Genomic DNA, 27,928 nt, shown 5'->3' with positions numbered 1-27,928 from the left:
CCCTTAAACACTGGTCAAAAATATCTTCTCTATGAGGTTTTCCCAGTTCCTCCTTTGTGCCTCCGCTGAGCTCAGTATATTCTTCTTAAAGTACCAAGCACGCCTCACTACAGGTTTATTTACAGGTCTGTATTTTCGAGACCTCCTTCTCAAAAAGGAGAAGACGTTACCTTCTTTATTTTTGTCTTCCTAAAACTCCATAGATGTGTGTTGAATGAATGAATAAATCGATGAATAAGATATACATAAGATTCTCAAGTGAGTTGTACCTAAACAGCTGTCATGCCGGTACAGATCACTTTTAATCTCTGTTTTTGTCACTCTGCAGTCATTTTCGGTGAGAGGATAGCATCTAATGATCCAGTATTAATATCGAACAAGATACAGCAAGACTGAAATTTCTCATATTGCTATTTAGTTGAGCCTTGTCCCTCTCAGATGTCTCTCCTTTTTTTAGTGACACTATGTAATAACCCATAATGAGAAGCTGTGTTGCATCCTAATGAGACTTCCTGACTAAAACATCTGAGCTTTGAATTTATTTCCCATAAGTACCATTTCAGCTAAAAGTTTGCTTTCGCTATGGCATGAGTGTGCCATTTGTCATCTGTTAAGTGCCCATACCTTCCCCTTAGCTATATTAATCTCCTTTGCATTCAAATACTTTGGAGCGCTGGCTAAATAGTAAGCTTTTCTACACAATTTCCTTCTTGGAAAGCCGAACTCTTCCTGAATTCATATCTATTGTTCCCAAAATAGAATAGTTTACTGCTTCAAATTTCAGCTTTACTGCCTGCAGTGGTTTAGGACAAGTTTCAGCTCTTCCTCAGAATGATCACATTCCATACAATTAAAAAGAAACAAAACAAAACAAAACAAAAAAACACACACACAACCTGACCTTGTCATTGATGGAGTTGTGTTTTAAAACTGTTAGAAACTGGAGTTCCTGTCGTGGCGCAGTGGTTAACGAATCCGACTAGGAACCCTGAGGTTGCAGGTTCAATCCCTGGCCTTGTTCAGTGGGTTAAGGATCTGGCATTGCCGTGAGCTGTGGTGTAGTTGCAGACACGGCTCGGATCCCATGTTGCTGTGGCTGTGGTGTAGGCTGGTGGCTACAGCTCTGATTGGACCACTAGCCTGGGAATCTCCATATACCAAGGGAGTGGCTCTAGAAAAGGCAAAAAGACAATAAATAAATGAATAAAATAAAACTGTTAAAGACATTAATTTTGTATACCAGAACACAAGTACACTGGCAACTTTAATGCCTTCATATCAAATTAATGAAAAGCAGTGCAGGTGGGAAAGAAGAATGCTGGTTTGTGGTATTAAAAAAAAGGGGTTGGGGGAAAGGGGGTTCTAGTACTGTTCTGCCACTTGCCCAAGCCCCTCACTTGTTGGGCTGCAGAAGAAAAGAGGAGTGGGACAGAATGACCTTCAAGGTCTCTTTTGGATCTAAAATGACATGGTTGCTTAATGAGCCTCCAAGTGGTCATTCATTCAACATTGTTGAATGTCCTCCTGTGAATTTAGAGCTGAAATACAGTGATTTAAACTTAAATCCAGACTGGATAGGGAAGGGAACAGTTTGGTTAAGACAGTGTTATTATACTACATAAACTGATGACATGTTTTTCATATTCAAGCTCTAGTTAATAGCGAACTCTAATAAAGACAGTTTCATTGAGACTTTGGTAAGCCGAGACTCATGGGCTGTTGGAGTGTTGCAGCAGGACCATTAGGAATAGCCACGCCAGCATTTGTGGTCAGCTGCTTGTAGAAAAGCAGTGCCCTAGAGTTCTGGAAACTAGTTCTGTCCTTAATCTTTGCCACGTGGCCATGGGAAAGTCACATTAGCTCTCCGGGCTGCAGTTTACACTCCTATAAAAGGACAGAATGATACCCTGTGACGACCAAGGTCTCTTAAGCATTAAGCCGAATGATTATTTGAGTTTAAGGAAGTCACAGTGTTATCAAGTCAGAAAGAGAAGTTCTGCTGTTGTTGCAACAGAAACTGGGTGCTTATCATGAGAATTATATTACCTCTTGAGGACAAGTAAATTGTTGCCCTGCAGAGAGAAACGATGGCATAAATACAATATGTTCTTACTCCCAAGAATCTAGAGGCAGATATTCACTACTCACTTCTTAAAAATGAATTGTCTAGTTCACCATAAAATACCTAGAATAGGGAGTTAGGCTAGAAAGTTCATTATCTGTGTGTTAGTGAAGATAGATCAGTTTCCTAGTATTTTCCAAACCTTACGTGATCACCTATCATAGTCATTCTCCCAAAGACAACCTATTTTCCCCTTTTGGGGAGGGGTGGTGGAGGTGTGGAAAGAACAACTCCTTTCTAGATTGCTTCCTTAGCTTTCATATAACCCTCGCCTGTTACATTTCTTTTCCTGTTCCTAATAACATTCTCTGTCCCTTGATGAAACTGGTATCCTAATCTACTGCTAATGCAATGGACTTAATGACTCAATTTGAATATTTGGGATATTTGCATAGGGTTGGGAATGGTTATCACATTTAAGAAAAAATATTCGTGATCTTTATGGTCTCCTGTCAGATTTTTTTTTTTTTCTATCTCATTTCTTAGACGATAAATCTTTCGGTGTTTTGAGGGACAGCTTTGAAAATATATGAGTGTGGAGTTCCCGTCGTGGCTCAGTGGTTAACAAATCTAACTAGGAACCATGAGGTTGCGGGTTCGGTCCCTGGCCTTGCTCAGTGGGTTAAGGATCCGGCATTGCCGTGAGCTGTGGTGTAGGTTGCAGACACAGCTCGGATCTGGCGTTGCTGTGGCTCTGGCGTAGGCTACAGACCCCTAGCTTGGGAACATCCATGTGCTGTGGGTGCAGCCCCAGAAAAGGCAAAAAGACAAAAAAAAAAAAAGAAGAAAGAAAGAAAGAAAAAATATATGAGTGGCTTTAGCACCTTTTACTCTTTCTTTATTATCTCTCTTTTAAAATCCTCTTTTCCCCTACTCATTCTGCTTTTGAAAGATGAGCTCCTAAGAAGAAGCCATGCCCTTGAGGTGGAGGCCAGTGTCTCGAATGGCCCTACTCTGGTCTTGCCAACTATGTCTCTTCCAGTTCCCACAGGTTGATCCTGCTCTGGATCTAGTGGGTGACTGCAGCTTCACACCACTGCTCTGCCTCCCATGGCCCCTGGGGCCAATGCCACCATCTCTCTGTCACCACTTTCTTTATTTCCTTTACCTTTCATTGCTCTTCACCGTTTGTGATGCACCAGACAGACCAATCATCTCATTTTATTCTCTCAATCGTTCCTTATACTATGGAAGACGAATATTATGACCCCATTGTACAAAGAAACTGAGACAAACTCAGAGAAGCAAATGGTTTGCATGAGGTCACAGAGCTGGTACATGGGATTCAAGTTCAAGTTTATCTAGGTAAAAGAGCTCTATCCTAGGGGCAAAAAGATAACTGCAACCGAATTATAATATGGAAATTTTTCCTAAGTAATCTTAGGATGATTAACCAAGGGTATTTACTAAAGATGGATGCTTGCATCTTCTAGCTGACACACTCTCTCTCACCCAGCTCTCTGTAGAAGTGACACAAACTATAAGACATTTAGTGAAGAAAGAGGGTAGGATGCCAGGGCCTAGAGCCAGAGCCTAAAGGAAACCTTACACATCCTGAGGAGATTCAGCCAGGGCAGGACTGGAAAAGGATGGTGTTTCTGTCACACGGTTTAAAACTGCAGGGACGGCCTGTTTCTGCCCTCTGACCTAAATATGTCATCTTCTGTAATAAAAGTCATGTGGGCAAAAGCCTATGGGCCTTTTTTCTATGGAACAGAGTGCCTTCTGGTCCCCCACTTTCTAACTGTAAAAAAAATAAAATAAAATAAAAAATGAGATTACAGGGAGAACCAAGGCCCTGGAGCCTGTGAGTACCTGCTCTGTCCGTGAGCCTACAGCCAAGGCTTTCAGTTCTAAAGCCTTGGGACCCAGCTGGCCCCAACTGAGGGGGACCCCGTAACAGATGAGGAGGAACCATCCCTCCCCACTCCCTGCACACAGCCCTGAGTGAAGACCCCTGAGTCTGTTGAGGCCTGCCTCCCTAAAGGAGAATGTCACAAGTGGGCCAAACTCCCTCCCAGGGCCACTATTAGGTATCTTAATGTGGATTAGAAAAAAGCATCCCCCTCAGACGCTTTTGTGCAAATGAGGAAGTAATGTTTCCTTCTTTCAGGCAGATTTAGTGTCACACCAGGGTAAACAGCTCAGCAAGTGGAGTCATATCTCCTACTTATTCTCTCAACCAGGCACCCTTGTGCAGCACACAACCTGCACAATGGCACACAGCAGCCCAGCCCCGCCCTATTCACACTGGAAGTGTCTGAAGATCCTAGAGCCTCTCTCACCTCACCTCAGCCCGGTGGACCCAGCTGACCAGCCTTGTTCACCATGAGGTCACTGGTGGTGAAAAGGCATCTTTCTTTCCTTTCACAATTGCCCAACTGTTTCTACCCAAGAGGCCACAAGAGCCAGACTGGCCCAGGTGCTGCTATGAATAGCCAAAGCAGATCAGAGATCATTTAAGGGGACCCAAGAGCTCAGGGGAGAAAGACCAAGCTGGATAATGAAAAGCAACAACTCACATCCAGACAGATTTAAAATAAGAAAAAGTAAGTTTGTAAGATAAGAATTTTAAGGAGATTCAGGTAGAGATTTGGAGAAATGTGATGAGGCTGAGGAAAATAGGTTTTGGAAGTTTAAAAAAAAAAATAACTTCTCAATTTAAACATTTCATCTGTGGAAGTGAAGAACACCACCTAAAATTGATTTAATGGTCTGAAAGATGAAAAAGAAGAACCATAGTACCAAGCCCCAAATACAAAGACACGGAAATTACAAGGGAAAAGACCTTTTTAAAAAACATACATGAAGTATCTAGGAGATATGCAAATAATAGGAGTACCAAGTGGAGCAAAAATAAGGGGAGAGCAAGCAATGCAAGAACCAAAGAAGTAATGGAAGAATTTTATAGACTTTCAGAAAATTGAATTTTCAGATAGAAAACAAGCATTCAAAACTACACAATAGTTTTTAAACTATTCAAATAGGACTTTGAATTCTGGACAAGATGCAGGAGATACATTTCTCCCTATTCTTCCTGAGCCCCTAGACATAATGTATAAAACAAACATAAGAAAACTCTGAATGATGGAGAGAGAAGGCCGAGCAGCCAGGGACCTCAGGACCCAGTGAACAATATGATGGTGAATTCCCTAGGTTTTCTTTTTGTCTCTTATACATCCCAGACTGAGCACTAGAGAAGACCACAACTAGGGAATGCCAGTAGGTACAGACGCAAAAAAAAAAAAAAAAAAAAGCCTCAAGAAAAGTCTGATCTCCATTGTCAAAGGAATGGGAAAGAGTAGCCTAACAAGAAAGAAGCCTTTGTGATAATACCAAGCCTGTTTCATCCAAACACATCAGGAAAATAACACACACCACTCCTCCTCTCCCATCCTGGTCAGCAGTGGCTAAGTGGGAGACACAGACTTGCACCCCTGCCCACACCTTCCACTCCACTCCAGGGTGGTGCCAACAGAAGCTGAGTGGGGAACTAGGACTTCCCATTCTTGCTCGTGGGTAATGAGGCAGTGTTCCCTTTCCCCACCAGCATAGTGTCAACTGAGGCTTGCTAAAATAGAAAATACAAACAAGATCCAGAATCCATAGCATGATACCTAAAATGTCCAGGATACAATTAAAAAAAAAAAAAAAAAATCAGGAGTTCCCGTTGTCGCTCAGTGGTTAATGAATCCGACTAGGAACCATGAGGTTGCGGGTTCGATCCCTGGCCTCACTCAGTGGGTTAGGGGTCTCGTGTTGCCATGAGCTGTGGTGTAGGTCGCAGATGTGGCTCAGATCCCATGTTGCTGTGGCTCTGGTGTAGGCCGGCAGCTACGGCTCCGATTAGACCCCTGGCCTGGGAACCTCCATATGTCACAGGAGCAGCCCCAGAAGAGGCAAAAAAAAAATAAAATAAATAATCAAAAATAATAAATAAAAAATAATTTAAAAAAAACGACTCGTCATACCAACAAGAAAAATCACACCTTAAATGGGAAAAGGACAATCAACAGATGCCAAAATTGAGAAGCAATAGATTTTAGAATTATCTGACAATCCTTTTAAGCAGCCATCATAAAAATGCTTAGGAGTTCCTGTCATGGCTCAGTGGTAATGAACCTGACGAGTATCCATGAGGATGTGGGTTTGATCCCTGGCCTCACTCAGTGGGTTAAGGATATGGCATTGCCATGAGCTGTGGGTAGGTCACAGACATGGCTCAGATCCCACATTGCTGTGGCTGTGGCATAGGCCAGCAGCTGCATCTGATTCGACCCCTAGCCTGGGAATCTCCAGGCAGATGCAGCCCTAAAAAGCAAAAAATAAAAAAATGCTGAAACAAGCAATTATGACTTTTCCTGAAACAAAGGAAATCATAGAAATTACCAGCAAAGAAATAGACATCATAAAAATTAACCAAATGGGGAGTTCTCTTTGGTATATAGTTGGTTAAGAATCTGGTGTTGTCACAGCAGCAGCATGGGTTGCTGCTGTGGCATGGGTTTGATCCCTGGCCAGGGACCTTCCATATGCCACAGGGACGGCCAAAAGAAAAAAACAACCCTAAAATAACTAAATGGATATCACATAACTAGAAAATACAGTAAAAGATGTGGAAAATGCACTGGACAGGCTCAATAGTAGAGTAGAGATAGTGGAAGATAAAATCCTTGAACTTAAGGGCAGATTATCCAAACAACTCAAAGAAACAAAGAAATGCACAGACTTAAGTCTTAACATTTCAATAGTTATCAGGCATCATAATTACACTTGAAAGAACTAAGGACAAAAAAGAGTCTTGGTAACAGAGAGAAATGACACTTGATTTAGAGAGGAACACCCATTCAAATGACAACGGAATTTCCATTTGAAATCATGGAGGCCACAAGGAAGAAGGGTGATTTTTTCAGGTGCTGAATGAAAACTGCTGTCAACTCAGAATTCTATATTCAGTGAAAATAACCTTCAGAGATGAAGGTGAAAAACTAAGATGAAGAAAAACTAATATAATTCGTAACCAATAGACCTACCCTAAAAGGATGATGAAAGGAAATTCTTCAAACAGAAAGGAAATGGTTAAAGATGGAAACTTGGAATATCAACAATGAAGAAAGAATAACAGAAAAGGTAAAAATATTGGTTAATATAACAGATTATTATTTTCTTCAAGTTTTTAGATTTATGTTTGGTGGGAGCAAAAATTATAATATTGTCAGATGTTCTCAGTATACAGAAATAATATTTAAGACAATTATCTTTAAAAGGAGAGAGGGTAAATAAAGGGACTTAAATGTACATTTTACTTGACATGGTAAAATGTCACTGGTGGACTGTAGCAAGTTTAACATTTGACCAACAACTAAAAAAAGTCTACAAAGAGGTGTACTCAAAAACACTCTAGATAAATCAATTCTAAAAAAAAATGCAATTCTAAAAAATGCCCAAGTAATCCACCGGGAGGCAGGAAAAAGAAAAGTGAGGAATGAAAAATTGGAAGTAAACAGAAAATAAATAATACAATGTCTGATTTAAGTCTTAACATTTCAATAATTACATTACATGTAAGTAGTCTAAATTCACCAATTAAAAGACAGAAATTTGCAGAATAGATTTTAAAAAACATGTGCCGGTGACTTTTCTGAACTGCTGTAAACTTCTAGACAATGTGAATAGCTTATTTATGAATGAAAGAGGAGAGTCCTCCAAAATTATTCTGTGGACCCTATAAACTGTCCTTCTTAAAACTTATTGAGACCTAAAGTTTGTTAGTCATTGTACTAAGCAGTTTATGTTATCTCATTTTAACACGATTCTATGAGGTATATATTGCTAATGCCCCCATTTTATAGATGAGAAAACTAAGGCTAACTTTTCCAAGGTCATTTAGTAAGAGGCAGAGCTTAGATTCAAACCCAGGGAATTTAAGTACAAGTTATCTACCTGGGGATGAGAGAAAGAGAATAGGAGAGAGCAGAGAGGAGGCAGAGAGAACAGACTGTGGGAAGGTTCTGAGGATGGGAAGGAAAATGATGTTTTACATATAATATTAATAATCACGAAATTCTAATAAGCCGATGTTAGGGTTTCTGTTTTGCAAATGAGACTCAGCAAGGTTAAGTAACTCGCTCAGAATAATTCAGCTAGTTGGCAGTGGAGCCGGAATTTAAAACTGGGTCAGCCACCATCTCCTATTTGGTCAACTAACTGGAAAGGCTCTTGGAACATATTTCCCATGGTGATTGTCTTTGTCACCCCAATAATTTCCCTGTAGTAACCCAGCAATTAAAACCTTAAAGAGAAAAGAATCAGTCCCACCTTTCTGGGTAATTTTGGTCAAAGCTGCTTTGGGTCGGAGAGTCTTCATCTATAAAAGAGAAAATCAAGCTATAATAGTATTTTTCTAATTTCGGTAGAGGTGGGAACAGTGGAATTCCTTACTTAGTACAAATCTTATTAAGCAGAGCCCAATGTGGAAGACAGAGCAAACCTGCCTGCAGGGGTGGTGCTAGCCTGGACCCTCTTCAGTTAAAACACTCCCTTATAACTCTAAATTCTGGAAATGGTGCATGGAGAGGCTCCAGGCACAGGGGGAGTCTTGGAATCATTCTCTTCCATCTTTAGTGTAGGATGGGGAGAGAGAAGGATGACCTAGATTTCCTTAAAAACAAGGCTTTATTCATGTTTTGTTACTATGTACTGTGTACTGTGACACTGTGTTTCAGTCTGTTTTCAATCACAGGGATGTTCTGGGAAGGATGTGTGGTGGAGTCAGATGTGGCTTAAATCTCAGCTTCTATCCCCTTGCTACTTTGTGACCTTGGACAACTGATGTAACCTTTCAGTTTTTTCATCCTATCAAGGAGATAATACTGACCTTGAAAAGTGTTGTGAGGACTAAATTAAATAATAAGGACAAAGTACGTAGCACAGGATCAGGGCTGTTGCAGACATTTGATAAAAGGCAGCTATTAGTATGCCCTTTGAAATTCCCAGATCCTGATGCTTTAAGTCTGCTGTGGAGTTTGGGTCTGTCTTTTTTCTTTTTCCCTTTCTTATGAAGACTTTTTGATATAAAAAGAGGTGATAGTTTTTACAAAGGAATGTGGAAGGTATTGTAAGTTTAAGATGGTTAAGTGTAAAAACTATGCGCTAAAGATATGGTGTATTTTCATAATCTAGGTCCTGAGCAATGACTGTTACATGTGCTAATTAGCTTGAAACCAAACAGCAAGAGCATTCACAAAATAATCCATTGTTAAAACACACACACACACACACACACACACAAAGATGACTGTATGCCTCTGGAATTGACAGGCAAGGACAACCTGACTTGACAGATTTTCTGTCTTAAAATAAGTGATGTCGTATGCACATGACATCATGTAGTTGGGGGCACAGCCTGAGCTCCCAGAGCCTCAGAGATCTAGGAGTGTGTTTTACTAGAGGCTAAAGTCATGGCTGATTACCTATAATGGACCATGAATTCCTGCCATTTCCCATGAAGCTTAATGGGAGAACATTTCAGAGCATATGTTACTTTGTCAACTGATACTAATGTGTCCATTAGTGTGGCTCCAGAGGGAATTTCAGTCTATGTCCAGAGAATGAACACTTGGGGATCAGAAATAGCCACTTAGAGTCCCTGCCTTTTCCCAACTCTGTCCTTTCTTCAGCCGCCTCCTCTTCTTTCAATCCCACCAGGAAAAGATGTATAATAGGGGCACACCATTAATAATATCTATACTATCCGCACCTAAACCATAATCCCTTAAGGCACACCTCCTTCATGTCCTTTAGAGCTCTTATGCAGACAGTATCTCACCTGAGCATCACAGTACTCCTCTGAGCTACATATTGTTATCCTGGTTCACAGACAAGGAAAACATAAGCTCACAACAGGTAAACCATTTGTTTAGAGGTTAGCAGTAAATGGTAAGAGCTAAAGCTTAGTCCACTGTAATAGCTCAACCGCATGCTGGAAGTGCACAGGTATCCACTTGGCCTGACTGGACTCTAAGAATTGCTCACCTGAATCAGGTGTGGCCTGAACTAAGTATATGCAAATTTATTCATTTATTCAAGGACTATTGACTGGGAGGCTTTGGGTCAGGCACTGTGCTAGGTGAGGGTGAGTGGTGTCCTGGAAAGTGCAAGGGCTTTGGAGTAATTTGCACAAGGATGTGCTCATTAAGTGCTAGTTATTATTAGTGAGAGGCACTGTGGAGGACAGAGAGATGCATCAGACATGATTCTGACCCTTAAAATGCTCTAAAGTTTAAATAAGTTATATGACCATCTGAAAAAAAAATTGAAAGCACTGAATCCCTATCTTTACTTCTTCTTACTCTTTATTCATAAATAAAATCCAAATGAATCAAATATTTAAATGGAAAAACCATAAAAATACTAGAAGAAAATGTGAGAAAGGAGAATTACATAGAAGATAAATAGATATTGGAGTTCCCATCATGGCTCAGTGGTTAACGAATCCGACTAGGAACCATGAGGTTGTGGGTTTGATCCCTGGCCTCGCTCAGTGGGTTAAGGATTTGGCGTTGCCGTGAGCTGTGGTATAGGTCGCAGAAATGGCTCGGATCCTGCTTTGCTGTGGCTGTGGTGTAGGCCAGCAGCTACAGCTCCGTTTCGACCCCTACCCTGGGAACCTCCATATGCCTCGGGTACAGTCCTAGAAAAAGACAAAAAAAAAAAAAAATATATATATATATATATAATTACATATTACATATAACTATAAACATATTCAAAAAATGAATGAAAAATTAGGAAAAATATTTGTAATGCATGTGCCAAACATGAGGATAATATCCTTTTTATACATCAAATTTCTAAAAATCAATAATAAAATGACCAATAACCCAATACAAAATAGTCAAAAGATAGGAAGACAATTTATGGTCAGGCAATTATAAATGGCCTGAACATAGAACTTCTCAACCTCACCTGTAAAAGAAATTCAAATAAAGGCAACATTGAAATGTCGTGTGCTACGCGTCATAATGTCAAAAATCAAAGACGTTCATAGTTTTCATTTTATACTATGTTGTTGAAATGTGAAGAAACAAACTATTTTACTTTATTGGTGGAAGTACAAATGGGTACAATCTTGCGAAGAGCCATTTGGCAATATCTATGAAAAAATGTTGAATGTGTGCCAAAATATTTTAAGCAACCTAAATGTCTATCCTTAAAGGACAGATGAGTTACAGCACATCCACTTAGTAGAATGCCATATAACCATAAAAAAAAAAAAAGAAGAAAGCTCTTTTGTACGACTGATTGAGAATAATTTTCATGATATATTGTTAATTCTCTAAAAAGCAAGGCACAGAATCATGAATATAACCTGATGCCATACCATATGTATATAAAGAAGGAAGGAAATGGTTCTTTAAGAATAGATATGAAACTGATAACTCTGTTCGACTCTGGGAATAGAAGTAAAAGGTTGAGAACAGAAACTAAAGTTGAACTTTTCACATATACCCTTTGAGTCTTTTGAATTTTGAGCTGTGCAAAGGTATTAAATATTTTTAAATTTTAATATTGAAAAAAATCTTTTTGAATGTGTATACATATATGGGTGACTGGGTCGCTTTGCTGTATAGTAGAAAATTGACAGAATGCTGTACACAACTATAACAGAAAAAAGAAAAATCACTATAAAAAAACTTTTAACTCAGCAATTACAATTCTAGGAACTAATTCTACAGCTGTGTCTATACATATTCCATATGTACAAAGATATTTATGCAGTGTATTATATACTGTGGCCAAAGACTGGAGACATCCTAAATGGTCACTAATATAGGAGAGCATAATAAATTATAGAACACTTACATAAAGAGTTGCAAGTATTAATTTTAAAAAAGTAAGCAAGGCCTTCCTGCTGTGGCACAGTAGGTTAATGATCTGACTTGTCTCTGTGGAGGTGCTGTGGAGGATCCAGCATTGCCGCAGTTGTGGCATAGTTTGCAGCTCCGGCTAGGATTTGATCCCTGGCCCAGGAACTTCCATATGCTGCGGGGGTGGCAGAAAAAGAGAAAGAAAAAAAGGAAGTTGGTAGCACTATAGGAACTGATAGAGAATAATCTCAGTTTTGAATTTAAAAAGCCTATATTTAGAACAGTCTATATCATCTGCTTATAGTATGTGTGTATATGCATAGACTATTTCTGGAAGAATATACAAGAAACTGCTAATCGTGGTTACTGGGGAGGAGGACTGAGTGGCTAAGGGTGTGCTCACACATCACACATTGTGACTCTTCATCATTATAAGGAAGCCTTTGAACTCTTCTGGGAAGAACAAGGTGGACCTCAATGGCCTCTCCAACCATTTCTACTCTAAATACTATCATGAATTTATCTTAGCCCTTCTTGCCCTTTTTTTTCTTTTAAAATATGATGCTTATTTTTTATGATTATAAAAATATGATACAGGAGTTCCCGTTGTGGTGCAGTGGAAAAGAATCTGACTAGGAACTATGAGGTCGCAGGTTCGATCCCTGGCCTTGCTCAGTGGGTTAAGGATCTGGCGTTGCCATGAGCTGTAGTGTAGGTAGCAGACGTGGCTTGGATCCAGCGTTACTGTGGCTCTGGTGTAGGCCGGTGGCTACAGCTTTGATTTGACCCCTAGCCTGGGAACCTCCATATGCTGCAGGTGCAGCCCTAAAAAGACAAAAAGATCCCCTCCCCAAAAAAGATACATCCATGGTATAAAATTTAGAAAATACAGAAAAAGTTTACAAAAGAACACATATAATCTTACCACATACCGCTATTTTTTCTATTTTTATTGCTTTTGTTTCTTACAAAATTGGTTGTCTGAGATACAATTTTGTATGCTATTCTTTCAACTGAACATTATAAACTGACATTTTCCCACACTGATTGGTAATGCTCCACAATGGTCTTTCATGAAGATGTACTATAATTTATTTAATTATTTACCTGTTTTTAAACATTTTGTTTCCAATTTTCCTCTGAATAATGCTATGAAGAACTTCTTTGTACATAAATTGATATCTGCCTCCTTGATTATGTTTTAGAATCAATTTCCTTTTTTTTGGCTTTTGTCTTTTTTAGGGCCCCACCCAAGGCATGGAGGTTTGCAGGCTAGGGGTCCAATCAGAGCTGAAGCCCCTGGCCTACACCACAGCCACAGCACCGAGGGATTCACGCCACATCTGTGACCTACACCACAGCTCATGGCAACGCTGGATCCTTAACCCACTGAGCGAGGCCAGGGATTGAACCCACGTCCTCATGGATGCTAGTCAGGTTTGCTCACCACTGAGCCATGACAGGAACTCCTAGAATAAATTTCTAAAAGCAGATTTCCTAAATCAAAGAGTTCTGGACATCTACTGTTAAATTACTCTTCAGGAGGAATGTACCAATTTACTGTGCCCAGTAAATTTACAGGTACCCGTTTCACCTCATCTTTACCAAGCTGGAAATTATCAAGAAAAATTTCTTTTTCTAATTTTATAGGTAACAAAATGAATATCTTATTACCTTAAAAATGTATTTGCATGTATTTGATTACAAGTGAAGCTTATATGTGTTTTCACAGACTTCTCAATATTTAATCAATGGTTATTAGTTTAAGTTTGTGGTCCTGGGTCCTATTTGAATCTTGCTCAGATTTCAGAGGAGTTGGATAAAGTGCCTGCCCAACATTGTTGTGCTCAGAGCTTAAGTTAATCAGGCAACATTTTGATTATTCATATTGTTTTTATATAAGCACCTTCACCCAGCACTTGCATCTCCCATGGAACAGCACTGCAAAACAAACAGAAGGTGTCTCAACAACTACTCATATATTTAAAAACACAGACTCCAATTTCCTCCATTATCTTCCATGAGTCTAAGTGAGCCTAAAAGGATCTTGATGTGGAATATCAGCATTTCAGAAAATGAGTCCCATGTTTAGTAGTGAGTGCTCTCTGTAGTAATCAGAATAATTACTTTACAAAGTTCTGCAAAGGCAGATTCTTTCTGTTTCACTGAGTACCATGTGTAAGACCAGGCTAGGAGGCGAGAGGCATATGCATGGCCCTGGGCTTGGATGGGAATGCCTGGAGCCCATTCCTCGATCAGTCTCTAACTCTAGCCTCACCTGTCCTGGATTTTGAAACAAGATATCCTGAGGACATCCCCCTCAGCCTACACAAAGGGAAACCAAGGTTCTTAGCCAAGACTATGATTTTCTTTTCCACGGGCAACAACTGTTTTGAGAAGGGAGATGAATGAGCTGTTTGGTCTAGATGACTTGTCAGAGCAGCTGGTTTACTAGAACAACCGTGGATGTAACTATGCATCATTTTCTCATCCATAAAGTACCCAGATGATCCCTGGGGTTGCTTCCAAGCTCTGATACTCTGTGAGTCATTGACGGGAAAGCTTTCTTTGTATCCCGAGCATAGGCTGAGTCCCAATCTGGGATAAGCGATTCCACAGACTGTCTCTGGAGGAACTAGTCTATGGAAGGTTGGATATAGCTGCTCACCATTACCAGAAAAACAGATGAAAATTCCCACTTGTCTCACGATATGCTGCCCTCACAGCATATAGTGAGCACTTTTGATTGCTCACAGTCTGCAACTTTAAAGCCTGGACCCAAATGAGCAAAGGGAGCCTGTCCAGCAAACCCAGAAAAGTAGGGAGGCTCCCTTTCCATGGGCCTTTGGCTTCTGCAGGGGCTGCTGCAGCACCGGCACCCTCCACTCATGAGGATGTGCTCCTAGGAGATGTGTAACAGGATAGCTTTGTATCTAACCCTGCAGAGGCTGTTTCAATGTGCAGTGAACAACTACGGATGTTCTCTATTATGGAAAGGCATTATTCCAGTCAGAGGGGGACAAATCAGAAAGAAGAGGGAAGATGATGGCTGTTTCCGACTCTTCGGAGGCTCACATGGTACAAGACAAATTAGGTTTCTTCTGTGAGCCTCAAATCTCAGAGACACAACCAATAGGAGGATGCTGAGAAGCAGAGTTGGAATCAATAGATGGAAAAATTTAGGAGTTAAATCAGGCCACTGTGTTCCCCAGAGCCTGGACCTTGATGGGGCACATGGAGGAGGTCACATGTTGCCTCCTGGGCCTCAAGCTCAGGCACTAAAAGCAGTGCTCTGAGGATGGGGGCTAGGCTGGGGTTCCTCGTCTCATAGACTGGCAAGGTGGTGATACCTGACTTTTCAACCAATGAGAGCAAAACAGGGCCCCATCAAGTGTAGTGCCAGTCGACATGACACAGTGTTATCTATATTGGGGAGCAACTTGATCTGCATCCACCTCTACTCAAAACTGAATCCCCAGGCATCCTTGACTCTATTTCCTTGTCTTCCAAGAAAAACCAATGGTGTGTGAAGTACCTCTGGGCCCTACAGTTCTCAGTCCATATTTCACTGTACTCATAGCTACACCATCCATCCCCATCAACAGAAAGGTTACCATATTGCTCTAATATAGTTCCTGAAACACTTGAATACTACTATGCTAATAATCTTTGTCCAAATTATTATTTTTATTTGCTTTTTAGAGCCGCACCTGCAGCACATGGAGGTTCCCAGGCTAGGGTTCGAATTGGAGCCACAGCCACTACAACACCAAATCCAAGCCGTGTCTGTGACCTACACCACAGCTCACAGCAACGCCGGCTCCTCAACCCACTGAGCGAGGCCAGGGATCGAACCTGCATCCTCGTGGATCCTAGTCTGGTTCGTTAACCGCTGAGCCACGAAGGGAACATCCTCTTGCCTCAAATTTTTTGATGACAAAAACCAGATCATTGTAGGAGGTGGAAGAGAAGGTAAAGAACTCCTCCTTTGCTGAAGATGGAGGGCTTTGTTCAATTGTTCACTTTTCCTTAAGATTTGGACATTGAATTTTCTTCACAATATACAAATGTGTTTTAGAAAGGGTCAGGAAGCTAACAGAATTTTCGTTAAGGGAAAAAAAAAGTTTGCTGATTTGTCTTTAAATTATTAAGAAGGCAGAGAGATAAAAGCGTTTGTTTGTTTGTTTGCTTTAATTTTTTTATTTTCCCACTGTACAGCAAGGGGGTCAGGTTATCCTTACTTTTTTTTTTTTTTTAAACTATACTTAGAACTCCTAAACTGCCTTGGATGTTGTCTAGTCCAACAGCCCACTTTTTCAGATGAGGTCTAAGAGAGAAAGTAAAGTAATGACTGCTCATTGCCTACCCAGTATCCAGTCTGTGCTTCTTCCAAGTAGCGGCATCTTGGGTATTGGGCCCAACCAAAACTTTATATTTCCTCGTCTATAGCTCAGAAAAAGGTGCCCATTAAGATATAAGAAAAAGTTGTGGAAAGAAAGCCCCAGGAAAGCTCTTTAATGGAATTCTCCCTTTTGCCTTTCTCCTTTCTGTTGCCTGGGATGTGGATATCATAGCTGGCACTCTAACAGCCACTGGGACCATGAGGTGAACTTGAAGATAGACATCCATACATGGCTTACTATTGTAATCTCTAGGATAGCCATTAAAATAAAAGAATGGGAGTTCCTGTTGTGGCTCAGTGGTTAACGAATCTGACTAGGAACCATGAGGTTGTGGGTTCGATCCCTGGCCTTGCTCAGTGGGTTAAGGATCCAGCGTTGCCATGCGCTGTGGTGTGGGTAGCAGATGCTGGTGCGGCTCGGATCTGGTGTTGCTGTGGCTCTGGCATAGGCTGGCGGCTACAGCTCCAATTGGACTCCTAGCCTGGGAACCTCCATATGCCACAGGCGTGGTCCTAGAAAAGACAAAAAAAAAAGTATGATTAAGAAGTTCAAAGAGGGGAAATGGAACAGTAAAATACAGTTGACTAATCTAAAATAAGACAAAGACAAATGGGAAAAAGATACAAAAAAGGTGGGACCAAGGGCAAACAAATAGTAAAAAAGGTGGCAATAAACTCAAATAAATCTCAAGCTATCCTACCCACACACTGGCCCAAAATGGGATAATCTGAGCTTCAACAAGGACAATAAAAACATTGGGTTGAAACTCATCCAATATGTTTAAATCCATGAATTCATAATAATATATTTTAAAGACCTATTTGGTCACCACTGGAAGATGCTGGAGTAAATAAAGAGGAATAATCAAGTATTTATCCCGCCTTTCCTCTATGAAGTATGCCCAGTTACATGCTGGTGAAGGTTTAACAGCTAGTTTTCTCGGTTGGGAAAGCCCTAATTTGCATCATTTGCCAATTTCCACAGTCTAAACTCTACCATGGCCAGTTTCAAGCTAGCAATGTGACATAGGTGAACATGGGGTTGGGAAGAGATATGTACAATCAGCTCTCACAAGCTGGCTGACTCTATCTCCAAATAATAAAATAGTCAGTGAAAGGAAACATCTCTTTACCAAAAATATTCCAAATGGAGTTAGAACATTATCATTTTGCAACTCCCAGTGAATTAGTGGATCTTGGTATTTGGCACTCACAGCTGCTAACATCACACTAGGAGACACAACTGAACATTATGAGCCTCCCGATGAAAGAATCTCACATCACTTAGGGACTTGCCAATGGGAATGAACCCAAGTCTGTGGAGCCTCTGGGTCCAGCTGCCAGTTTTGCAGGAAATGCAAAGAACAGGGGAATACGTCGACCTGCACCATGAGTGTGCAATAAGCAAAAACTTGATGGGTCAAGTGGTCCATGTCCTTCAACAGATAAATTGTGAGAAAAAGAAAGGAATGAAGAGAGGCTGGTAGAGTAAAGGAGATTTAGATGACATACGTATGACTGGTTCACTCTGCTGTACACTTGAAACTAATACAACACTGTAAGTCAACTACATTAAAATAAAATTGAAAAAAATGACATAACCAATTTTTTTTTTTTTAATGTGCAACCTTAAAATATAGTGTCTAGGGATGCAGAGTTAGTTGATAAAACTAAAAGGAAGTGAGAGATGGAGTTCCCGTCATGGCTCAGTGGTTAACGAATCCGACTAGGAACCATGAGGTTGTGGGTTCGATCCCTGGCCTTGCTCAGTGGGTTAAGGATCCTGTGTTGCTGTGGCTGTGGTGTAGGCCGGTAGCTGCAGCTCCGACTGGACCCCTAGCCTGGGAACCTCCATGTGCCTCGGGAGCGGCCCAAGAAATGGCAAAAAGACAAAAAAAAAAAAGGAAGTACGAGGACAGAGTCATTATAAAGTCAAGAGAGTGATTCTTTACGGAGAAATGGAGTGCAGACTGCAGCAGGGCACCTGGAGGGCCCCTGGGTTGCCTTCAGAGTTCTGTTTCTTAGCCTAGGTTATAAAAACCCATTGAACTACATTTTCTTTGTGTGTAGTTTTCTGTAGCTGTGTATGATTTTACAACAGAAGGGGAAACAGAAGCCAGAAAAACAGAAGCCAGACAAAAATAGTACATACTAAAGACTTCGTTTAACAGAGTTCAAAACCAGACAACACTAATCCTGTGTGTGTTGGATAGTTGCTACCCCTGGGTCGGGCTAGTGTCTGGTAAGAGGCGTAAGAGGGGTAAAGTTCTTTTTTTTTTTAAATCTGGTTTGCTGGTCACATAGGTGAGATCATTTGGTGAAAATACATGAGAGAGGGGGTTCCCATTGTGGTGCAGCAGAAACGAATCCAACTTAGTACCCATGAGGATGTGGGTTTGATCCCTGGCCTCGATCCGTGGGTCAGGGATCTGACGTTGCTGTGAGCTGTGGTGTAAGTTGCAGACGTGGCTCAGATTCCGAGTTGCTACAGCTGGCAGCTGTAGCTCCAATTTGACCCCTAGCCTGGGAACTTCCATATACCACGGGTGCAGCCCTAAAAAGCAAATAATAATAATAATAACAATAAATAAAAGAAAATTCATGAAAGGAAATCAATCCATTATGTGCTAATGCCATGTTATTTGGAATGGTCTGTTACCTGCAGTTGCACCCAGTCCAAAATGCCAGGGTGAGTTAATTGCTGGGTATCCTCTCTCCGCCACTATCACTATGATGCTGCCTGCCCTGCAGGTCCTAAACAACTAAGTACAGCCCCAGTTGCTAGGGTCTGGGTCAGCCTCCTCTCCAGAAAGAGGGTCCTGAGCACCAAGCCTCCCACTGCCTCCAAGAGTCACTTAGTCATTCCACGGGTACTTACTGAGCCCCGACTTCTAGAGTTACAGAGATGAGGGATGTAGTCACTATCCTCATGGACTCAGGAGTTAGAGAAATGCAAAATCTGTGAAATTGTTATTTGAAACTGTGTTGTTCAAAGACCCTGATATTAAGGTGAATATTTGAAATTCCTTAGAGTTTAGCACTAGGAAAACAATTTGTCTCTCTTGAAAAACTGCCACACTTCCCTTTATCAATTAATGCAAGCTATCTAATTAACCATGCCTTTCTTTTTTGCCTGGGCTGCCAAGAGAGAGTTACATTTAGTGCTAAATGACAGCAACTTTTCCTGCCCAGTAGCAACAAATCCCATAGCTTCACAGACCATTCAGCTGACTTCCAAATCTCTGTTTTCTATTGAACACTCTCTTCTAAGTCTCCGTCCACTTAAATTTCTTAGTAAGACAGATAAAACTTTATGGTTTCATTACAACCAAACTTTTTGCCTCATCTCCCACCACTCACACAAGCACCCTCTTTGCTGATCACAAAAATGTACTTGTCATTTCTTAGGTGTACCCTGAACTTTAGGTCCTAAGATCTTTTCCTTAAATTTTTTTTTATATAGCTTTATTGTGCTATAATTTACAAAACATCAAGTTCACCACTGTTACTGTACCCTAAGTGCTTTTGAACATACTGTCCTCACTCTCCTTTTCCACTTAGGCATCTCCCATTCTTTTGAAGACTTGGGTGATGTCACCTCCTCTGTGAAGTCACACCCAGCAAATCCAGACAGACTAAAGGTTTCCCTTCTGTAGAAGATTATATTTGCCTCTATTATGTCATTTAGCCTATGGCATTCTTATTGTTTGCGGACATTTACATTGTGGCCACTTGAATATGGCTCCTTGAGGGCAGGCTATGTGTCAAGGGATTTTCCACTCACTATGCTACCTTTTAGAACATTAATCCTTCCCCAGAAGTAGTCAAGCTGCCCAGAGGAAGCTGCTCACCCAGCACTGGATAACCTGAGGGCCGCCACAGCCATGGGAGCTTTACAGAGAACTGACCAGCTACCTTCTGCTTGAGTTTGTCAGAATGCCTAAACCATAGTGCACTGCACATGAACTCTAATTCCAGACACAGGGGTTATAAGAGAGTTTTAGACTTCAGAAAAGGATATGAGTGAAAGTCTGACACAGAATGCCTTCTAAAAAACACCATCCTGGGCATCTATCTACCCAGAGAAAACCATGACTCGCAAAGACACATGTACTCTGATGTTCATTGCAGCACTATCTGCAATAGCCAAAACATGGAAACAACCTAACTGTCCATCGACAGAGGAGTGGATCAAGAAGAAGTGGTACATATACACAATGGAATATTACTCAGCCATTAAAAAGAACGAGATAGGAGTTTCCGTCGTGGCGCAGTGGTTAACGAATCCGACTAGGAACCATGAGGTTGCGGGTTCGGTCCCTGCCCTTGCTCAGTGGGTTAACGATCCGGCGTTGCCGTGAGCTGTGGTGTAGGTTGCAGACGCGGCTCGGATCCCGCGTTGCTGTGGCTCTGGCGTAGGCCGGTGGCTACAGCTCCGATTCAACCCCTAGCCTGGGAACCTCCATATGCCGCTGGAGCGGCCCAAGAAATAACAACAACAACAACAACAACAACAACAACAACAACGACAAAAAAAAAAAAAAGAACGAGGTACCAGCATTCTTAGCAACATGGATGGACCTAGAAACTATCATGCTAAGTGAAGTCATCCATACAATGAGACACCAACATCAAATGCTTTCACTGACATGCGGAATCTGATAAAAGGACAAAATGAACTTTGCAGAACAGATGCTGACTCACAGACGTTGAAAAACTTATGGTCTCCGGAGAAGACAGTTTGGGGGTGAGGGGATGTGTTTGGAGTGTGGGATGGAAATCCTATGAAATTGGATTTTGATGATCATTATACAACTACAGATGTGAGAAATTCATTTGAGTAATAAAAAATAAAATAAAAAAAGAACACCAGCAGTGCCAAAATATATACTCCATTTCATTGGCTCTAAGGCACAATTGATTGTAAGACACATCCCAATCTCAGTGGTAAAAAGATGTGCGTCTCAGAGTCTATGAAGTATGCTAAGTTACTTACTGCCAACCTTAAGGGAAAGCAAGGAGAAAGCCAGGGCAGGATGGAGAATTTTAAATACTCTAAATTTTGGAAAGCTTATAGAGGGCCCACTCTGTCCCCGTCCCCACCCTGGGAGTTTCAAAATTGAAAAAAAAAAAAAATACACTATGCAATGAACTAAATATAAAGTCTAACGTGTTCTGATTTTTTCCTAAGAGGACTATGTACTTTAATGTTTTTTAGAAAACATGAAGAATCAACTTTTTGCTAAGCAAAAATAACGTTGTGGGCTGCTTTGCAAGCGCCCTGGGCATGCACATAGTCTGCCTACGATGGGACGTCTGGCAGTGGAGGAAGGGAATGACGGGGCTGTCACTCACATAGAGCAGCCCCACGACAGCCCATGACCAAGCAGCTGTGCACTGGCCTACAGCACTGACATCTGCCTCAACTGCCTACATCTGCTTTGCGTGTGCTTCAGCTACTTCATTTACAGAAACAGAATGACCAGTCCAATGGGTTTCAAACTTGAATTACCTGGAGGCCTTGTTAAAAGACATAGCTAGTGTTTCTGATGTAGCACTTGCAGAATTGGCATTTCTAGCACGTTTGCAGATGATGCCAATATGGCTGGTTTAGGAACCACACATTTAGAAACTACTGACCTGGTCTACACAAGTCTTCCTACATAGAATAAAGTGGGGCACTGAGAAGGAAAGGGCTTGCCAAAGATCTCATGCTAAGATCGTAGTAAAAGCCAGGCCTGGACCTAAGCCCCTTTTCCTCATTATGCTAATGCCATGTGGCCTCCCCTCACGTAGCTACATTAGCTGCCAATCCAGAGCATTAGAAGGACTGATAAACACTTTGTATCTACAGTATTTGTTTTATATTTAAATTTTTTATATAATTGCTAATAATCAAATGAAACTCCTGAGTCATTAGGTTTATGAGTGAAACAAACACAGCCAATCTAAGCTATTATTTCTGTTTGCTTTTAAAACTTCATTCTCCTTCCTTGCCCTTCCTTTTTCTCTGTCCTTTTCCTCTCTGTCTACATTCTTCAGAGCAATTTGCAGTAAGATTTCCCCCAAGACCAATATGTTTACGAGTTCTTGTTTGTCTAGATTCCAATTGTCTCCTTCACATTTTCCAGTAAAACTCCCTCCTGCTGCTGCCCCATCTATTATCATAGAAGCAGAAGGAAGATAAGCAGGACTAGATGCAATGGTGCACATGGCCTTGCAACACAAATCACTACACAAATCCTTCTGTGAAACCCAATTCGCAACAACAGGTGAAAAGACATAACAAAGGCATGTTAGTCTAAAAATTATTTTTTTGTTTAATAGAGATTTATCTTAAGTGTGTACTAAGGAGCAAGCCTCATTAGTAACTGGGATCTGCCAGTATTAGGTTTTCCTTTTTGTCTGAGCCTTATCCTGCCCTTAATTGTGCCATGTGTCCTGGTCCTATTCCTGAGCACGTAATGATATACACCTCAATAAATGTTTGTGGAATTGAGTTGATCTTAAGCTGGATTGGACTCTGGTAATAACTTTTAGAAATCTCCCATTCTTCCCATTACGTTGTAGCCAGAATAGGCTCTGTATTTTCCCTATTAAAATCTGGCAACCTCATCATAGTGCCCAAGCGTATATCCTCCTCTACCGCACAACACAACTAGAGAGATTAGAAGTCACCCACTTGGGAGGAAGGTATGATGAAATAAAATAAGTTGTTTAAAATGGAAGCAATGACTGGACATGAAAGGACCCTGAAATTTTAAAAATTTTTTCCCTTTTCTTTTGCCAGCCATATCCACAGCATATGGAAGTTCCTGAGGCAGGTCAAATCCAAGTTGGAGCTGTGACCTATGCTACAGCTGCAGCAAAGCTGGATCCTTAATCCACTCTGCTAGGCTGGGGAATGAACCAGCACCTCCACAGAGACAAGCCAGATCATTAACCCACTGCATTACAGGGGGAACTCCTAGGACCCTGAATCTTAAAACCCTTGTGGATGGTGATATGGGGAGATGTCACCAATACAAAGAGTAAGAAATAAAGTTTTGTCAGCAGAGTTATTGCAGAAAGTGAAGAAGGTAGAAAAAAAGAAAAGAGGGGGAGCAAAGAGTCTCTTAGGGATTTAATGTGGCTCTTGAGCCAGGAAAGATCAGGGAAATTCTGAAACTCAAGGAATTGAGATAACAGGTTAGGCTGGAATTCAGAGGGCCCTGAGATTGCAGTTTCAAACTGGGGGTGAAAGAGTGGCGATAAAAAGAACATGCTTCTTTGGGACCATCGGAGCTGAAATAAACAACTCTGAGCAAACATAAAAAAAATTGGATTAGCAAAGATGGCCTGGAAGATGGAAAAACTAACAATGACCCCAAAAAGCCCAATTCCGTGTGAATCTGTGTTACGCTGATGGGAATGAAGGCAAATGTACAGCCATGCTCTCTGCATATGATTTTACCCTCAAGATCTTCTCACTCTTGGACAAAGCATATCTGCACTCTCAACGGTTGCTTCTCAAACTTCAGGGTGCACACAAACCCCCTGGGAGCCTTGTTAAACACAGATGTCAGGGCCCTGTCCCCCAGAGATTCTGATTCAGCTGGTCTGTGGTGAGATCCATGCCTTGCATTTTTAATAATCTCTAAGGTGATGCCGATACTGCTGATCCATGGACCGCACTTTGAGTGATCACATAGCCAACCTCGTGGGATGGAGCATTCTGGGCACGGAGGGGCAAAGCTGCAGGCACAAGAAGGTCCTCTTTAGGGGAGACAACCCCCTCACTCCCAGAGATGCCTGCAGGCTGGAAAAAACCCACATCATGCTTCCCACCCCAGTGATCTCATCTTCATGCTCTACACCTGCAGCTCCTTTAGCTACTTACACGTGTTCTCAGGTCCTTCAGCTCTGGAAGTAATGCTATCAACAGGTCCTGGGATGGGTCTGTGGCCAGGAGAACCCCTAAGCATCTAGAAGCTGCCCAGAGTTCAAGAGAGATTCCTTCATGCTGATGTCTAGGACCAGCAGTGGGGAGCACCCCCTCAGAGTGCAGGAGTCTCCTTATGTTTGCTGCAGGGAGCAGTTCCAGGCTCACATGACTGGCTGGGAACTTCCTGCCTGCATTTCACCTCATAGACTTCAGCAAAATCAGAGCTCTGAATGCAAAATCATAAGTACTGGAGACGGAACCAGCCTAATATCTCATGTAGGGTCTATCCCTGAAGGCTAGACTAGGAAAAGCAATTATAGCCCAAGAACATGGGATTTGGAGATTTCATACAGCTTTGAAGGGCTTTTCATCTTTCAAACTGTACCTCCTCCAAATCACAGTGTATGCAGCAGTTTCAGACTGGGAAAAGGAAAGGAGTAAATTCAGATAAGGAATTCTATGCCCAGACCTGGGATCTCTCTAAGAACATATGAAGGAACCTCCCCTTGATGGAATGAAGTTTAATATTTTCCAGTTATTTTAATTTCCAATTATTTTAATTTTTTTCCCAGTGGGTTATTAGAGGGATCGAATATGTTGAAGAAAGTACAAAGTCCCACAGTAACAAAGATGATTGGAAGAGCTTGTGCATGAATCATGGGAGAAAGTGGGTGTGTGTGTGTTCAGAATTCAAGTTAATTTAGTGCTGCAAATGTTTTTTTCTTTTTTGGCTTTTTAGGGCCACATCCGTGGCATATGGAGGTTCCCAGGCCAGGGGCCTATACCACAGCCACAGCAACCCAGGATCTGAGCCACGAATGCAGGCTGTACCAGAGCTCATGGCAACGCTGGATCCTTAACCCACTGAGTGAGGTCAGGGCTGAAACCTGTGTCCTCATGGATGCTACTCAGATTCGTTTCTGCTGAGCTGCAACGGGAACTCCTAGTGCTGCAAATGTTGATGGAACAGCCCCCTGGGCCAGACATGGTGCTGGTGGGGTGGAGAGTGCCAAAGACTAAAAAGAATGATCTCAGAAGATAAGAACCATCCTTCGCATCTTGCTAGGGATTTATGCCAAAAATTAATTTAAAAAAACACTTTTACAACTTTTTCTCACTTTACTTTCATAATTACAGAATGCAAGGCACAGCAAGAATTATCATCATTCTACAGCTAAACTGAGATTCAACAGTTCAATTATGCGCCCAAGCCTGGCCTGTGTTTCATTATTTTGATTTTATTACTAGCATTTATTATCAAGTGTGTGGTAATGATCCTCTTGGAATCAGGTTTCATGGTGAAACCCTTTGTCTAAAATCTCTAGGATTTAAAAAGCTCCAGGACACTAAATATCAGCGCACATATAGTACAATTCAGCACTGTATCTCATTGTCCAACTGTTCCTCCTACCTTCTCTCCCGTCATTATTTCTGCAGTGTTTCCCCCTGCTCTGTGCCCTGAAAGGCCCACCTGGTAACTGCATTATCATTTCAATTCTCAGCTGAGCCTGGCTGATCCAAGGAACCAGCAGACCAAAGGGCAGAAACGGAGAAAGGTAAGGGTATTTCTTCCCTGCTCCTTGGTCTTTCCTGCCTAAATCACAGCCTCTCCATGGCTCCAGCTCTCATTGGAAATGGGTAGTGCTGTTTCCTCCCTTTGCCCCTTAAGGGTACTAAAGCTTCCTACTCTTGCTAATCCCTGGGTGCCTGACCACCTCTCCTTGGTCCCTTTCATCCCATCCATTCCTCTGCAAGTAGTATCATCATTAAAATCACACCTCAGTTAGGTTCTGTTTCCCGCTGGGACCCTGAACCACACGCACCTCTCTCTAGCACAGCCCTAAACTGTAAAAGGAAATCTAATGCCCAGAGGAAGAGCACAGCGAGCCTAAAACATCCACAGGCACAAACTCATTGATTGTTCCCTTTTAACAATTAATGCTTGTTTCTCCTGTGCTTATTTGCTACCACCCTACCCTGGGCCCTTCTTTATCCCTGGCCTGAACTTTGGTGATGGTCTCTAAAGCCTCCCACCTCCAATAAGTTCTCAGAACACAGCCTGCTACTCGATTAAATTTGGAGCACAGTTCTGATCATAGCATTCCTACTGTGGTCCCCAAGGGCCAGCGGCATCAAGTTCAAAGCCTTTAGCCTGGTCTACAGGGGCTGTGCACACTGTGTTCCCAGCCTTACCTACAACTTCCCTGTGTGTGTCTGTGCCTTCCCTCCCCCAAGCCCTCACCAAAATGTATGGTCTTCATTCATGTACACCATTCCCTTAGCCTTGAAAGGCCTTGACTTTGAAACTGTTCACAGACATGAAGGTCCAGCCCAAATGCTGCCTCCTGCCTGAAGCTTTTCTGTTTCTTCAGAAGCCATCACTTTCTCTTCTAAACTCTCATGGGTCTTTCTGCATCCCTTTCTTATGGCACTTGGCAGGTTGAACATCTTAGTGTTGTTATGAGCATCTCTCCTACCCTGCACCCCCCATTTGAAGCTGCATTCCCAACAGACTATCTGGTTCATGGTGATACCTTAAGGATGAGCACAGAGTAGGTCTCAGGAAGTATGTGTTGAATGAATGAACCCATGGATGGATTCAATTTAACACTCTCAGCACCTGTATTGTTAAAGTTTACAATATTTGAAGGATCACCTGAACAAGCTGGCCAATGTAAGCTAAATGTCCTATATAAGACCTTGTACAGAAACACATCTGCATATCTGCCTATTTTGTATGACTGTCTCTTAATATATATATATATAATTTTATCATATGCCATTTAAAAAATATCTCTTTGGAGAAAGTGGTACCCCATACATAAGCATCTTTAAGAAAAAAAAAGAAAACCCTAAATGTTCTAAAGCTGAATAAGGTCCTAGAGGAGGTTTCTGAAGGGCAATTGGATGCGTGTGGCTTTGAAATATCCTACTTCTTTCTCATTTCCTATCCGTCAGCCCCATCCTCTCCTTGCATCCAATTTTGTTTAATGAGGCTACTGCAATGTATTTATTTTGGGGTGATTGAATTTAGAAAGACATTCATCTAACACGCAATTGCTGCCACAAGCTGAATGGCTGAATCAAAACAGGGAAGATGGCATTAATCCGAGGACAGCTGTTTCTTATCATTTCCAACACACAAAAAAGCTCAGACCAGGCAGGAGGTTTTGCCTCAGTTGCAAGATGGGACTGATAGGATTTGAAGCAGAAATGCTTCTGGACAGGTGGAAGCAGACAAAGAGAAAGGGGAAAAAAATATCCTGTGAGGGACTCAATCTTTGGTTTTCACAACTATGTCAGTCATGATGGGTGAGAGTTCCTTCTGGCTCTTTGGGGTGCTCAGGAAATTCTAGTCAAAAGGAGACAATGTGATAAGGACAGCAAAAGCATCTGTGTGGGTAACCCTTTTAAGAAAAGCTCACCAGTCTGTTGGGAGTAGTTGCAGCTGTTAAAGAATAGTGATAATACTGGCTCACATTTGCATGGTATGTTAGAGTTTACAACCCGCTTTCACATTCGCCATCTCAGGCAAGTTAAGCTGGAGTATGGGATGCACTTGGCAGCCCCCATCTGCCAAGAGCCAAAGTTCCCAGGGAGCTGGGGACCCC

At 41.6% G+C, this 27,928-nt stretch overlaps 1 protein-coding gene across 1 annotated transcript in view; it reads right to left on the bottom strand.

Moving 5' to 3' along the window:
• Window positions 1-24,434, bottom strand: part of FRMPD1 (FERM and PDZ domain containing 1) — a 139,637-nt gene extending 115,203 nt beyond the window's left edge. The window contains exon 1 of the mRNA XM_047767960.1: window positions 24,273-24,434. The gene's annotated coding sequence lies outside the window, so the exon portion shown is untranslated. The remainder of the gene's footprint in view (window positions 1-24,272) is intronic.
• Between the last annotated feature and the right edge of the window lie 3,494 nt (window positions 24,435-27,928).

The sequence above is a fragment of the Phacochoerus africanus genome, chromosome 2 (genome assembly GCF_016906955.1).
Source record: "Phacochoerus africanus isolate WHEZ1 chromosome 2, ROS_Pafr_v1, whole genome shotgun sequence".
NCBI classification, from domain to species: domain Eukaryota; kingdom Metazoa; phylum Chordata; class Mammalia; order Artiodactyla; family Suidae; genus Phacochoerus; species Phacochoerus africanus.
Note: the sequence above shows the minus strand (reverse complement) of the source record. Positions and strands in the feature narration are given on the sequence as shown.